Consider the following 17102-nt stretch of genomic DNA (forward strand, 5'->3'; position numbering starts at 1 on the left):
TGAGTCAACATCAATCATGCCACGAAGGTCAATCGCAAATAGTGATTGAGTCATCACGTTATATGCAGATGTCTTGTCAACCAGCAAAGTTTCTCGCCCTGTGCACCGGAGTCAAAGTGATGTGCGGACATGGAATCGTTTCCAGTTGGCATGAAGTGTTGAGGACTTTGGCCACACAGGTCGTCCACGTTCCACAGATGCACACGATGATCGATGTCTACGACTTTTGAGTCAAAGGAACCGTGGTCTGAATGCTCCAGGCTAAAAGACGTCATGCATCTCCTCATAACGTTAGAAGATGATTTCATGGTGCGAATCTCCATTCCCAACGACTATGCCGAGTACCACGTGGTATATCACAACACCATGGACTCCATTACAGATGGGCAAGAAATCACGCAGAATGGACGCCCCAGGATTGGCGTCGGTTGTTGTTTACAGACGAAGCTTGGATCTTTTTGTACCTTTAAAATCGCAGACAATGTGTTTGAAGACAAACCGGTAATATAACACGCCTCCCACATGTGCAACCAGGTGGTGGTGAAGTGACGTTTTGGGGTGGAATGTCATGGGGCGGCGTACACCTTTTATGGTTATTAAGGGCAATCTCTCTGCTCTACGATACAGGGATGAGATTTTGCAACCAATAATGGGAGCGTATCCCCAACAGTCTGGTGACAATTTCATGTTGTCTGACATAACTCGCATTCTCATCGTGCTTTCCTCGTGAACACTTTCTTTCGGCATGCTACGATTTCTAAAATTCAATGTACTACCTATTCCACTGACATAATCAAATCGAACATGTGTGGGATCGATTGGAAAGAGCTGTTTTTGGACGTCTACATCGCCCACGTACTGTCCACGACTTACGCAGAATCGCCATTGAAGAGTGGAACAACTTCGACCAGGGCTAGCTTGATGACGTAATACACTCCTGGAAATGGAAAAAAGAACACATTGACACCGGTGTGTCAGACCCACCATACTTGCTCCGGACACTGCGAGAGGGCTGTACAAGCAATTATCACACGCACGGCACAGCGGACACACCAGGAACCGCGGTGTTGGCCGTCGAATGGCGCTAGCTGCGCAGCATTTGTGCACCGCCGCCGTCAGTGTCAGCCAGTTTGCCGTGGCATACGGAACTCCATCGCAGTCTTTAACACTGGTAGCATGCCGCGACAGCGTGGACGTGAACCGTATGTGCAGCTGACGGACTTTGAGCGTGGGCGTATAGTGGGCATGCGGGAGGCCGGGTGGACGTACCGCCGAATTGCTCAACACGTGGGGCGTGAGGTCTCCACAGTACATCGATGTTGTCGCAAGTGGTCGGTGGAAGGTGCACGTGCCCGTCGACCTGGGACCGGACCGCAGCGACGCACGGATGCACGCCAAGACCGTAGGATCCTACGCAGTGCCGTAGGGGACCGCACCGCCACTTCCCAGCAAATTAGGGACACTGTTGCTCCTGGGGTATCGGCGAGGACCATTCGCAACCGTCTCCATGAAGCTGGGCTACGGTCCCGCACACCGTTAGGCCGTCTTCCGCTCACGCCCCAACATCGTGCAGCCCGCCTCCAGTGGTGTCGCGACAGGCGTGAATGGAGGGACGAATGGAGACGTGTCGTCTTCAGCGATGAGAGTCGCTTCTGCCTTGGTGCCAATGATGGTCGTATGCGTGTTTGGCGCCGTGCAGGTGAGCGCCACAATCAGGACTGCATACGACCGAGGCACACAGGGCCAACACCCGGCATCATGGTGTGGGGAGCGATCTCCTACACTGGCCGTACACCACTGGTGATCGTCGAGGGGACACTGAATAGTGCACGGTACATCCAAACCGTCATCGAACCCATCGTTCTACCATTCCTAGACCGGCAAGGGAACTTGCTGTTCCAACAGGACAATGCACGTCCGCATGTATCCCGTGCCACCCAACGTGCTCTAGAAGGTGTTGCATGGGGGCTTAATTAAAATATAGAATGCAAATAATTTTAATTTCTGCTTTAGTAGCTGTCTGTCCGATTACGAAGTCTCGTAAACGGTTGGCCCTGACTAGTATTATTACGCTATCTGACTGCATAGAACAACAACAAAGAATGAAATGGAAATTTTCATTAACACAATTAATTAATTAAGTCCCCAGCAACTATAAAACCTACGAAACCAAAGCACAAGTGTAACTGTTCTGTGTGTGGAAGTATGACTCAACGTACGCATCTGGCACGGTTCTTCTTCAATAACACAAGAAATTTTAAATATCATTTATACTGAATTAATTAAAGAAAATAAAAATACCATAATTACTCAAGAAAACCAGAATTACACTCTAATACAAGAACACAAGCCAGATGCTTTGTTGACTGAACCTGTAATGACGCATTATTTAAAACATGGAAATAATGAAAAATAAATCAAGTTTCGTTACCTTCATATATTGACCAAAATCACTCTAATCATTACAATATATCTCCACACCGACTCGCTATTACCACATCTCAACAAGAACTTTTCAGTATCACATCTCAGCAAGCACTCCCTACTAGCACATCTGAACACGAACTGACTACTACGAGCTCTCCCCAAGCAGTGACCTCTAGCACATCTCAATAATGACAGCCCGTGGAGGCGGCGGAACAATGCTCCCTAGCGATCTCTGGCGCTGTGGCTCAGTGTAGCCACCTTTCATATGCCCTTCCTCCACGGCTAGAATTTGATGGTATTTTTGCCAGCATTGGTGGTGAAAATACCACCAAATTCGTCAAAAAAATACAGACAAAAATAAAAGATAATATTAATACGTAAATATCATATAACTAGATAAAATTTTGGCTTTGCACTGACCTTTCAATAACCTATTATATAGAATACAGTAAGCAATACAAATTCTTTCATACATGTGACTTTACATAACAGTTTATACAAGTATTATGTGGTTAAACAGTTCAATCAATAGCGTCAGCAATGACGAATATGTGCAGGTAAGAGTCTCATAACTTTCCACAAACAGTAATACACAATAAATCAGTTTATACAAGTATTCACATAAACGCTTTCCATAGCCCAAGAATAAGCAGTTGACAGTTCCAGCAGTAGCACCCAGCAATGGTCAACAGGTGCAAATACCACAAGTAACATTTTTTCAATAGAAACAGTCCATCAGTGGCACCCAGTACTGTTGAATAGGTGCAGACACCAACAAGTAACACCATTTCAGTAGAAGCAGTCCATTAGTGGCACCAGCAATGTTGATCAGGTGCACACAGCGACAGGTGACTTCATTTCAGTAGAAGCAGTCCATCAGTGGCACCCAGCAATGTTGAGCAGGTGCACACAGCAACAGGTGACTTCATTTCAGTAGAAGCAATCCATCAGTGGCACCCAGCAATGTTGAGCAGGTGCAGACATCAACAGGTGACATCTTTTCAGTAGAAGCAGTCCATCAGTGGCACCCAGCAATGTTGAGCAGGTACAGACACCAACAAGTAACACCATTTCAGTAGAAGCAGTCCATTAGTGGCACCCAGCAATGTTGATCAGGTGCACACAGCAACAGGTGACTTCATTTCAGTAGAAGCAGTCCATCAGTGGTACCCCGCAATGTTGAGCAGGTGCAGACATCAACAAGTAACACCATTTCAGTAGAAGCAGTCCATCAGTGGTACCCAGCAATGTTGAGCAGGTACACACAGCAACAGGTGACATCTTTTCAGTAGAAACAGTCCATCAGTGGTACCCAGCAACGTTGAGCAGGTACACACAGCAACAAGTCACATTTCTCAGCAGAAGCAGTTCAATAAAATACACTGTCACTGATCACACTGTTCATCAGAGTTTATAAGCAGAAATTAAACATGTCCTAGTGGCACCAATATTGTAGAAAAGGTACAAGTAACAGTCCATAATTTTTTTTTTACAATCACTGATCACACAGTTCATCAGCAGAAATTAAACATGTCCTTGTGGCACCAATCATGTAGAAAAAGTGCAAGTAACAGTCCATACTATTCACCATAACTACTGAGACAGTTCAGTCATGAACAATAGTTTGAATGCACATACAATTTCTTTAACAAAATATAATCAATGCTCTTACACTAAACATACAAATCATAATAAACACACAAATGATATCAGTTAATTGTCACATTAACTATTACAGTACACAATAACAGTTAACCTATAATATTTATGGGTGTCAGTGCAAGCCACTACCAACAAATAAAATAATATTTAGGAGATAGGTGGGTAGGATTAGGAAAGGAAAACACACAAAACACATCCACTCATCTTTCATCCTCATTAAGTGCTACTGTGTAATTGAATAGTGTTAACTGTGTAAATGTAACTCTGTCCAAGATTTGATGTTCATCATGTGTACCAAGTACTAGTGGCAGCAATGTATAACAGTCAATAATAGTTAAGTCCACGTCATAGTCATCATGTCAAGACCAATGTTTGCCAAGCCAGATCACATTGTACTGTTGCTGAACAACTGTCAGTGAGCCAAGATATGTAAATACTTCCTCTCTTCAAAAAAAAAGTGTATACTGCTGATTGATTTAACAAAGTGTGTGTGTAGGCAATCTTCTTTCTACTTGGGTGTTCTAGTCTGCCATCTTCATCCTCCTTGTTCCATATGGACCAACAAAAAGAATATGCTCCCCACTTACTTTACCTCTTATCCACCAAAACTCCAATAATCATCAACTTAATCTCAATACTTCACTAATACCTTTTCAATACGTCGATCATCAATATCATTTATCTTACCTTTTGTCCACGAAAACTCCAATAATCATCTACTTCACCTAATCTCAATACCTCAATAATACGTCGATACATATAAACCTCTGCACCAATATCATTTCACTTCCATAACAACTCTTTCCTCTAGTCAGTCTCCTCGAACAAGTACAGACAAAATCCTAGTGCAACTTCAATTCATCATCCCATACAATCCGAAGACACAGTGTCCACACACAACCTCTGTGTAATCCATCTGACCCAAATTTTCTACTCATTATAAATTATAAGATACATTTTGGTTCCTTGTCCATCATTAAATAAAAGAAATGCATACATGACCTCTAACAGACTTTAGTTCGAATAACTCTCAGTAATTAAGTACGATTACGGAGTGTGAATGATCATAATATTTCACAGTGTGTACACCACTTCAAGAATCATAGCAGAAGCAAACATGTGGAGTATTTTTTGTGTCAAGTGTCACTTCCTATTTCAATTGCTCACGAAAAATGCAGTGTAATACTGTCAATGGTCTAAACCTAGTTTTGGTATGTCATGTCGTTAGCTTCCTTCCTGTTAGCATAAATTTATACAGCTTCCATAAAACCTCAGCTCATGTGACTTCTATGACTTTCTTGTACTAATGTCGTTCGTCGAATTATAGCAGTTCATTTTTTTATCTTAAAAATATAAGGCACTGAGCGTAAGCAAAACCTGCAATAGCGAGTAAATATACCAGTAGACAACAGAATGTCAACAAGTGGATGCAGCACAATTCCTACAACGAGGCTCTGCCAAGCGAACAATCTATAATTAATACCACAGTGTAACCTAAACTCTATGTTCGTACACAGTATATCAGCATTTCTATATACTAAATTGAAGAGTAGTTATGACAACAAAACAGAAATGTGTAAATATGCAATCCATACGCACAGCAGCAAACATGCCTTACACAATAAACAGGTCATTAGCATCACATCGACATAAGCAAATAAATGCTCATATGTAATCTTAATAAGTACCCATGAAGGCGCAAGCAGATAAATCACAAAGTATAACTTACATATCTAACCACATCAGCACAATTAATCAGGTGACAATTATAATTTAAATAAATAAGCACAGCAGGCACATAATAAAAAAAATATGACGTCAGTGAAAAAGCATAGCAGCCAAGCGATGCATAATATACGCAAGTAATAACACTGTTCATTAATCAATAATTGTCAAAATCAGTAAATGTACACAAGCACGTCGCTTCACAAGTAATTTCATAGAACATAAAATTTAGCACAAAGTATGAGTCACGTAATCGCGAGCAGCAAATTACGTCTAAAGTACGTACCTAAGTGAAATTATGTTACCTGAAAAATAAACTCAATTAATAGTTACCCTTTTTAGTTTATTAGTTTCATCTTCGAAATGACATTCTTCCTGAAAATTTTCTCCAAAGCAAGTCGTCTTAACGTCGGACACGCACAGAATTTACCTGAAGGTCTTAAATACTTTATACAACCGTATCCTGAAAAATACTGAACGTTAATAACATAATTTATGAAGTCCTTATAGCTTTATACAGAATTTATTCGGAGAAATTAAACTGTGTATTTATTTACGTCTGTCAGTGCATTCGCACTGAGCGCTCGATCAGCTGTAGGCGCGTGACGTAGGAAGTGATTGTTTGCGGTCAACGACTGCCTTGTGCGGCGCGCAGACTGACTGTTGCTTTGAGTATGTGCCGCCGACAAAGACAGCGCGGTATCCTTGTACTCTCTCTATGTTTACGTATAGCTATTAGTTTCTCACAAGTATGTCATTCCACAAAAATTTTAACGTTTGATATATGATGTATTCCTTTAGAGCGTCGAGATTTAACAGTTTCTACCTCAACAGTGTTATCATGAATAATTTTGCGAACTCTATATGGACCGTTATAAAGCAGAAAAAATTTGCGACACAAGCCTTTTCCTTTATGAGACAAACGATGAGATTTAATTAACACCTTTTGACCAACTGACAAAATTTTTAAACGACCAGGACGTTTCGCTGATTTCTCTCTTCTAGCAGCCGCAGACGCAATATTTCGTAGAGCCAGGTTGACAACTTCAGAATGCCGCAGTTTCCGTGAAGGCGGAAAAGGAACAATTTCAGAAATGCGATTTGTCGGTGCTTTATTTTTTAATATCAGTGTAGGCGGTAAAGAAGTTGAATCATTAGGGAGTTCATTCAGAATATTTTGAAAAATATGAAGATACTGATCCCACGTTCTGTGATTCTGATGACAATAAAGACGACACAATTTATTGATTTCCTTCATCCATCTTTCTGAAGCATTAGATTGAGGGTGAAAAAGTGAAATGAAAATTGGTTTAATCTTCCGACGCCGTAGAGTACGAAGCCAAATTTTAGAGCGAAACTGTGATCCATTATCTGATATAACCTTATCAACATGACCAACTTCTTTAAGAAAATGTTTGATGAAAGCGTTAGATACTGAACGAGCTGTTGCTTTGCATAAAGGTGTAAAACACACATATTTTGATGTCAACTCCACTGCTACGAAAATGTACGCAAAACCATTAGTAGAACGAACCACTGGACCGAACAAATCGACTGCAGCCATGTCCTTTAATTTCGCTGGAATGATAGGAAACAACGGTGCTCTGTGAGAAACAGTTGGCGGCTTAGCCATTTGACATAATTTGCATTTGGCAAGAACGGATCGAATACGTTTTTCCATATTACTGAAGTAGCAATTTTCTCGTAATTTATGAAAGCATTTTCTGGGACCAAAGTGCGCATAACTAAAATGTGTGTACCAAATCAATTTATTGACCCACTCATCAGGAATACAAACTAACCAAACAGAGTTGTCGACCGATTTCCGTTTAAAAAGAATGTCATTGCGAACTAAATAATGCTGTCTAATCGCTACGCTTTCCTTTCTCCTCCACTTCTCCTTAATGTCCTTCCAGATTGGATCCTTATTTTGCTCCTTAGCGATGTCCTGGAGCGAAGATGAAATAAAGTTCTCAAATGCAACACCTTGAATGTACATCAAACAACAATGGTTTTCTTTGCAGTGCTCTTCAGCACTTTGTTTCAAACCCATAGGTGCACGTGATAAAGCATCAGCAACAATATTTGAAGATCCCTGTATGTAAACAATACGAAAATCAAATTCCTGTAGGTACAACGCCCATCGTGACAATCTTCCATGAGTTAATTTTGTTGACATAAGAAATTCCAAAGCTCGATGATCAGTGTAAACCTTAATATGTCTACCAAACAAAAATGTGCGAAATTTTGTGAAAGCCCAAACAACAGCCAAAACTTCAAGTTCCGTAATCGAATAATTCTTCTCTGATTTAGAGAGAACACGACTTCCAAATGCAATAGTCTTCTGTACTACAACGCCGTTTTCTTCTATCTCTTGAAATAAATGTGCACCTAGGCCTTTGTATGATGAGTCCGTCGCCAAACAAAAATCTTTAGATAAATCCGGATGTGAAAGAAGTGGGGCAGCAACTAAAGCATCACGAAGTTGTTCAAATTCTGACTGAGCTTCCTCATCCCAACACCAATTAGAATTTTTTCCAGATAGTTCACATAAACGAGGTGTGGCCAAATTGTCCAATCTAACAAAGCGTCTAAGAAAATTACAGACACCAAGGAAACTACGAACATCACGTTTTGTGGTAGGAACAGCATAATTATGAATAGCGTCTAGTTTCTCTGGATCAGGGAGAATACCTTCTGTAGAAATAATGTGACCGAGAAATTTCACCTGAGAACGACCAAATTCAGATTTTTTCTAAGTTCACTGTAATGCCAACTCTTGCAAAAATACGTAATAATGAATCCAAAATTTTGTTGTGCTCACTCCAAGAATGTTTAGCAATAAGAATGTCGTCAACATAAGAAGTAATATTGTCACGAAGATAAACAGGTAAAATTTCATTTAAGCTACGAATTAATGCTGCAGAAAATATAGTAAGTCCAAACGGTAATTTCCGAAGTCACTTTCGCGTAAAATCGTCATATACGGTTAATCTTTACCTACTGTCTAGATAGATGGATAGTAGAAGAACTGTTTTTATAGATGCAAAGAATAGTGAAAGAGTAGGCAGCGGTGCAGAAAACTAAAATGGAAATGGCACCACTACAGCTCGGGGCCCTGTGATCGCTACGGCACATATTCACTTAGTGTAGTGAATCCCCTGAGGACATTAATAGCTGCACATAAATTTCAGTTTGTGACTCAGTGGCAAATCTGGCGGAAGTGCGCACGTAAATCGATCCAACCATGAACATGGACGTATGTCATTCCTAGAATTGCAAAAGATCTTAAATTTCCGAACAGTCAAGAAGTGTTTACAGTCAAAGCTTCCGCCTCGTGGCGACAAAGACCTACCGCGTCTGTCCCAGTTCGAATGTCCATTATTGTCAAGTTCGCGCGCCTGGCGCTCTCTTGTTGCATCCCGTAAATGAAACAAATTACTTTCTTCAAAGCCCTCTGCTATCTGTGATTCTAATTTTCTCCTGCTGTCTTTTCCTACGATTTCGCCTTCGATTTGTTTGACTTGCATTCGTAATGCCTCAAATTCCCTTTTCACGCGTTCATTAAATTTTCCCTGATTTTCAACATGCTTATTTATGTTCTGGTACTCTTCGGTTTCTGCAAATGGTAATGGAGCTGTATCATCTGAATCTCTATCCCCATTTAAACTAAGACTTGTCAATTTATCTGAAATCTCCTCAACTCTTTCCGATAAATCACCTATTTGTTCTTTCTGTCTATTTACGTCTTCCGTAAGTGTCGCGACTCGGGTTTCAGTATTGTCACATTTAGTAGTTAACTGTTCACACTGTTGCGTTAAGTTATTTATTCTGTCATTTGGAACGGATTCCTCGATTCTCTCAAATATTTCTTCCTTATCGTGTGCACGTTGTAAATTTAACTCTGAAAATTTTTGTACTATCACGCGATCTCTTTCTTCCTGTTCTCTATCCTGTTCCCTTTGTCTAATCTCTACTACAATTAATCTATTATTGTAAGCATTCAAAATCGGTTGTACTTCCTCTCTAATCTCTTTCTTTAATTCATCCTTCATGTTTTTGAAACATGTCCCTATTCGTGAGTCTAACCGTGTTTCCATTGTTTCCATCTCTGTTTTAATTGTGCCTATTTGTGATCCCAACTGTGATCCCAGTGAGTCTAACCGTGTTTCCATTGTTCCCCTATCTGTTTTTAATTCAGATCGTAACTGTGATCCCAGTGAGTCTAACCGTGTTTCCATTGTTCCCATCTGTGTTTTAATTGTTCCTATTTGTGATCCCAAATTTAATATTGCACCCATCAACTGCTCCATATTAGCTTGTTCGCAATTCCTTTCGCCCCTAACATTTCCCGCAAAACCAGTTTCATTCGTCATAGCTGTAAAGCTATCTGTGTTTGATGCTATTCCAGAATTTTCTATCGTTAATCTCGTATTCTGTGAATTTTCTGATTGAGAAAAATTTTGAAATGGTTCCGGACTACTTTCCCGACTTATTAAATTGATTTCCACTTCATTATTCAACATACTGTTCTCCTGTGTTGGCGAGTTCGCCATGTCAACAATTTCGTCATTCTCACTATTCCTCATTTTTGCCTTTTTCATTGATCGCGTAATCATTTACAAAATATACAAAACTCGTCACTATATGAAAATTACACACAATGACTCTTTATCTCCAACAATACCCTTCACACGAAATGCTTCCCTCAAACACGATTAACGAACAATTGAAATAATTGCATTAAATTGTCAAACGCGTATACAAGGCAATAAAAATTAAATTTTGAAAAATACCATTAGAAGAATGCTAATTACCAAATCTACACATGCAATATAGACTACAATTACTAACTACAAATTACTACAACAATCCTACTGTCTACTATTTCTACAATCAGAAGAATTCCAAGGGACGATCCTGGCAGGGTCGCCACGTGCATGGGGGCTTAATTAAAATATAGAATGCAAATAATTTTAATTTCTGCTTTAGTAGCTGTCTGTCCGATTACGAAGTCTCGTAAACGGTTGGCCCTGACTAGTATTATTACGCTATCTGACTGCATAGAACAACAACAAAGAATGAAATGGAAATTTTCATTAACACAATTAATTAATTAAGTCCCCAGCAACTATAAAACCTACGAAACCAAAGCACAAGTGTAACTGTTCTGTGTGTGGAAGTATGACTCAACGTACGCATCTGGCACGGTTCTTCTTCAATAACACAAGAAATTTTAAATATCATTTATACTGAATTAATTAAAGAAAATAAAAATACCATAATTACTCAAGAAAACCAGAATTACACTCTAATACAAGAACACAAGCCAGATGCTTTGTTGACTGAACCTGTAATGACGCATTATTTAAAACATGGAAATAATGAAAAATAAATCAAGTTTCGTTACCTTCATATATTGACCAAAATCACTCTAATCATTACAATATATCTCCACACCGACTCGCTATTACCACATCTCAACAAGAACTTTTCAGTATCACATCTCAGCAAGCACTCCCTACTAGCACATCTGAACACGAACTGACTACTACGAGCTCTCCCCAAGCAGTGACCTCTAGCACATCTCAATAATGACAGCCCGTGGAGGCGGCGGAACAATGCTCCCTAGCGATCTCTGGCGCTGTGGCTCAGTGTAGCCACCTTTCATATGCCCTTCCTCCACGGCTAGAATTTGATGGTATTTTTGCCAGCATTGGTGGTGAAAATACCACCAAATTCGTCAAAAAAATACAGACAAAAATAAAAGATAATATTAATACGTAAATATCATATAACTAGATAAAATTTTGGCTTTGCACTGACCTTTCAATAACCTGCGAAAGGTGGATATACACTGTACTAGTGCCGACATTGTGCATGCTCTGTTGCCTGTGTCTATGTGCCTGTGGTTCTGTCAGTGTGATCATGTGATGTATCTGACCCCAGGAATGTGTCAATAAAGTTTCCCCTTCCTGGGACAATGAATTCACGGTGTTCTTATTTCAATTTCCAGGAGTGTAGATGGTATCCAACGACGTATTCAAGCCTGCATCTGAGCAAGGGAACGTTCCACCATGTACTGCCGTCGGTCAGGTGTGCTGTGAAAAAGCTCACAAGGGAAACCAAAGATTTTGTCGTTAAACATATGTGTGATATTTTGATTTGGTGACCTGGACACACTGCACATGAATATATATGCATTCATCATACCTAATTTTTTTTTCCTGTACAATTAATTTCTAAATATAGGGGTGATGCAACATTTTTGTTGATCTGTGTACTTTCGGTGTTCTGTAAAGTCATTTGTTACGTTACTTGTACAGATCGATTGATGATACTATATCTGTTCAGTTGCATTTATTTCTGAAATTAAAGCGTGCAGTTCTGACTTTTTGGTGGTGTCTGAAAGGTTCTCACACAAGGAAGTGGATTTTGGGACTACCGAAGGTCACTTTGGGTGGTTCCCAGAGCCTGCTCGGCGTATTTTTCAAGTTGCAGTACGGGAGTTAATACCTGACGTGAGGCCGCAACGGTGACTTACTCCTCAAGTACCCACTTGAGATTTAGCAAGTATCTATTCGGTATGGATGTCAACACGAATCCTGCCTTTTTGTTTCTATGAAACGTGAGAAATTTTGCACACTGTAAACAGTATTTTCTGTGCAGGCAACCCTGTGTATTGCCTTCCCCACTAGACACTGTGCATGCTACGTCAAACAGTAGTAAAAGACCACGGAAAGTCGGTACCAACCTAAGAAAATGTTTAAGCGTATTTGTACACAATATCAGGGAAACTATTGCAGCATTCCCCTGTATTTTCATGCTTTTGGGCCCTTTACGTTCATCACACTAGCTGCTACCATATCGCCCGTCAACCAGAATTTGAGGCGAAAGAAAAGAACCTCGAAGTCTTGTCATTCATTTCCTGGGAGTCATCCGGTGCTGACTGGAATCAATTCCCTGGCTGTCGTCCCATTCTGACTGTGCAGGTTGAAGATGTAAGTGTCATTTTTTGCTATAGCGTGAGGTGTTCGTTTCATATTGCAGATCCGTACTCTGAACAGCTGACATTTACCTGGTTGTTGGTGCACTTGGATGCACAGCTCAGTGTGTTATTTCTCTTGTTTATTAGAAACGTGAGTTGTGCAGATGAGTAACTCTGATCTGCTGTTCTTTCAGTGTTCCTGTGTCTACTTTCCACAACTCGTCACGTGTTATTAAAGACATGGATTCAGGAAAACAATTACACGTTGTTTCTGTGTGATGGTGTTAACGCTGTATGCAATGGCCAAATTGTTAATGGAATGTTACATAAGAAGAATAGTTGTTTCTTGAGCTGTCGAGTGGGTAGCATTCGCAGTTGACTTTTTTTTCCCCTTGGAGTTCAAGCCGTTGCTAATGAACATTAGCTTGACAGTAAATCGATCAGAATCATGAGTTCGATCGTTTAGTGACTATGGTGGCAACGAAGCGAAAGGCTACTGACAGACGACCTAAATTCTGAATTAGGTCTTCCAAAGTTGTTCCACTGCTGAAGTAACGCAATAAGTGATATTTAATGGGAAATCAGCTAAGATCTTGTAACAGAGGTGAGGTGCTTGGACCTTATGCAGTAACCATACGATTCTGAAGAATTACTTCTCCTAGAGTAGCAGTATGACATAGGTCTAGAGCAACGAACGGTACCAAGCGAGGGAAAAACGTGTAGGTCATTCCAGTTTTCAAGCAGGAGCGTCGAACGGGTGCTGACAATCTTAAGCATATATCACTGACGTTAATCTATTGCAGAATTATAGAACACGTTTTATGCTGGCGTTTTATGACCTCACTGGTGAAAGAAAATCTCCTCATCAGGACCTACATGAATTCCCACAAAAATCGATGTAAAGTTAAGCTCACCCTATTCGTCTATGACATTCAGAGCGCCGCAGATAACAGTCCTCAGGTTGATGCCGTGCATCTTGATTTCTGGTATGCATTCTGAATAGTTCTATACAGTCGCTTAGCGAACTAAATAGCAGCTTAACGAGTAGGGTCCAGATTTCCGATCGAAATTCATGAGTTTCTAGCAGATAGAACTCAATACGTCGTTGTTATCGGGACGGCATAGACAAGTTTAAAAGTATTTTCGGTAGAACCTCGGGGGAGTGTTACAGAACAGTTAGTGTTAGCTAAGCACAGGCTGTGGTATCCACGATGTATTCGTCGATTGTACTCGGCGCTTTGTGCGCCGCTCTCATCCCCGCGGAAGAAACATTCAAATCGGCCGCCGCGAGCCTCTGCTAGAGAGGGTACGCCAAACGCCGGCGGATGGCGCATATGCCACAAGAGCACGCCTAATTCGCAGTACCTCACTGCATGCAATGTGCTGCTTAAGTCACCGCACTCTGAGCTCCGTCCCAAATTATCATTAGACTACTCTCCTATCACACCGAGCATACGGACGACACTGCACTGAGAACTTCACGAACTAAGCAGATACGAGGTGCGGCTAGAAAAAAACCGGACTGATGCTGGAAAAAACATTTATTTACAATTATTTACAATATCATGTTATCTCCTTCAATGTACTCTCCTCCTCGGTCTCTACACCGCTCCATACGAATTTTCCACCGTTCATAGCAATGCTGCAGATCATTTTCGTAAGTCCATACATTACTTCCGTCGCTTTTTCTTTTACTGCTTCAACAGTCTCAAATCTAGTTCCTTTCAAAACTGACTTGACTTTAGAGAAAAGAAAAAAGTCACAGGGGGCCAAATCAGGTGAGTAGGGTGGATGATCTAAGATGGGAATGTTGTGTTTTGCCAAAAACGTCTTCACTGACAACGCACTGTGAGCTGTGGCATTGTCTTGGTGAAGGATCCATGACTTTTTTCTCCACAAATCGTTCCGTTTTCTCCGTACTCGCTCACGTAGGGTAGCCAGGACGCTAATGTAGTAATGCTGATTCACTGTTTGTCCCTCTGGTACCCAATCAATGTGCACAATCCCTTTGATGTCAAAAAAAAAAAAAAAAAAAAAAAAAAAACAATCACCATTGCCTTGAATTTCGATTTTGACATTCGTGCTTTTTTTTGTCGTGGAGAACCAGGAGTTTTCCAATGAATCGATTGGCGTTTAGTTTCGGGATCGTAAGTAAAAAACCACGATTCATCGCAAGTAATAACATTTTGTAAGAAGGTGGGATCACTTTCAATGTTTTCCAGGATGTCAGAACAAATCATTATTCGGCGTTCCTTCTGTTCAATTGTGAGACACTTTGGAACCATTTTTGAACACACTTTGTTCATGTTGAAACTTTCATGAAGAATCTGCCTAACACTTTCCTTGTCAACTCCTGTTAACTCAGACACTGCTCTGATTGTTAAACGGCGATCTTGTCGAAGAAGTTTACCGATTTTTTCAATGTTTGCATCAGTTTTTGCTGACAATGGTCTGCCAGTGCGAATGTCATCACTGGTGTCTTCGCGGCCATCTTTAAATCGCTTAAACCACTCAAATACTTGTGTTCGCGATAAACAATAATCGCCGTACACTTGTTGTAACATTACAAACGTTTCACTTGCAGATTTTCCAAGTTTGAAACAAAATTTGATGTTAACACGCTGTTCTTTCTGTACACTCAACATTTTCCGACGCACAGACAAAACGTCAACTACTTAAAACAGACGCCACGGGCAGACTGAGTGCAGGAGGCAGATGAAACTCGAGCAGTAGGCGGAGCGAGAGTCACGTGACAGGCCACGCGACTTTCAGCCTCATTGTATTCGTTTTATTGTTTCACCAGTACTAGTCCGGTTTTTTTCTAGCCACACCTCGTAGAAATGAAAAGTTTTTAGTGTCGTGTTCATTAAGGTGCAACTTAGATCGGTATATGCTCAAAATGACGTCCTTCCACTGCAAAGAAATCGTCGACAACGACTTGGAACAGAGCGACATACCATCTGTACTGTTTGTAATGGAACAACACCGGAGACTTGCTCAGTTTGGACTCTTAGATCATCCAGTGTTTGTGGTTTCGCGGTGTACACCATGTTCTTTACAGTACCCCAAAGACAGAAGGCCAGAGGGGTTAGATCTGGTGATGGAGATGGATGCTCCTCAGCATTTCCTCTTCGACCTAACAGTCTCGAAGAGAATGTGCAATTGAGAAATTTCCTCACGTCATTATAGCACTGACGACGTTGCTGTTTAGTCCCATAGCCCCCAACCAATCAACCACTTAAACGTACATCAAGCTGGAAATGGAGTGGCGCCCTATATTGCTGAAAGTAACAATATTCATTGTCAAAACCTGAAAGGCGGCCGTTTCGGAACAAGCGCTTTCCTGCATAGCAGAACTCAACTACGCTCGGCCTAAGTTACTTATCGATCACAGTCAGTCACGTGCTGCCTACGATCGCGAGGGTGTCTCACCTTTACAAGAGACATGGAAGCGCTGGTAAAGCTTACGGCAGGGCCACAAGCCTTGACCGGAGCTGACCAATGGGAAAGTTAGGCGGCGGAATTCGTCTGGTTCCACATTGCTTTGAAGGGAAAGCGACTTTCGTCTTGTCATCCATCCCGGCCATCACACTGTAGCAAGCAATATATCAGATATTTGTGGTGTTTCAGTATGGACACCTTTGACTAACAACTTTCGGTATAATGGTGAGACACAGCTAGCTGCTAGCATTTCATTTGAATTCATACAACTAGGTTCCGTGGCATTATTCAAGTTCCTGTTTTTATCGTGTTGTTGATATGTGCGGATTCCGACTGCAGAATGCTGTTTCCGCCGGCCGAAGTGGCCGTGCGGTTAAAAGCGCTGCAGTCTAAAACCGCGAGACCGCTACGGTCGCAGGTTCGAATCCTGCCTCGGGCATGGATGTTTGTGATGTCCTTAGGTTAGATAGGTTTAACTAGTTCTAAGTTCTAGGGGACTAATGACCTCAGCAGTTGAGTTCCATAGTGCTCAGAGCCATTTGAACCATTTTTTGAATTCTGTTTCCTTGCTTGCATTTTCATTTGGCTCGATACACGTGGCGGTATGAATCCATCTCTATTTTAGGCATCTATAAGTCAAGTGACTTTCAAGTTGTTGTTGTTGTTGTTGTGGTCTTCAGTCCAGAGACTGGTTTGATGCAGCTCTCCATGCTACTCTATCCTGTGCAAGCTTCATCTCCCAGTACCTACTGCAACCTACATCCTTCTGAATCTGCTTAGTGTATTCATCTCTTGGTCACCCCCTACGATTTTTACCCTCCACGATGCCCTCCAATACTAAATTGGTGATCCCTTGATG

Source organism: Schistocerca nitens, chromosome 3, assembly GCF_023898315.1.
Source record: "Schistocerca nitens isolate TAMUIC-IGC-003100 chromosome 3, iqSchNite1.1, whole genome shotgun sequence".
NCBI lineage: Eukaryota > Metazoa > Arthropoda > Insecta > Orthoptera > Acrididae > Schistocerca > Schistocerca nitens.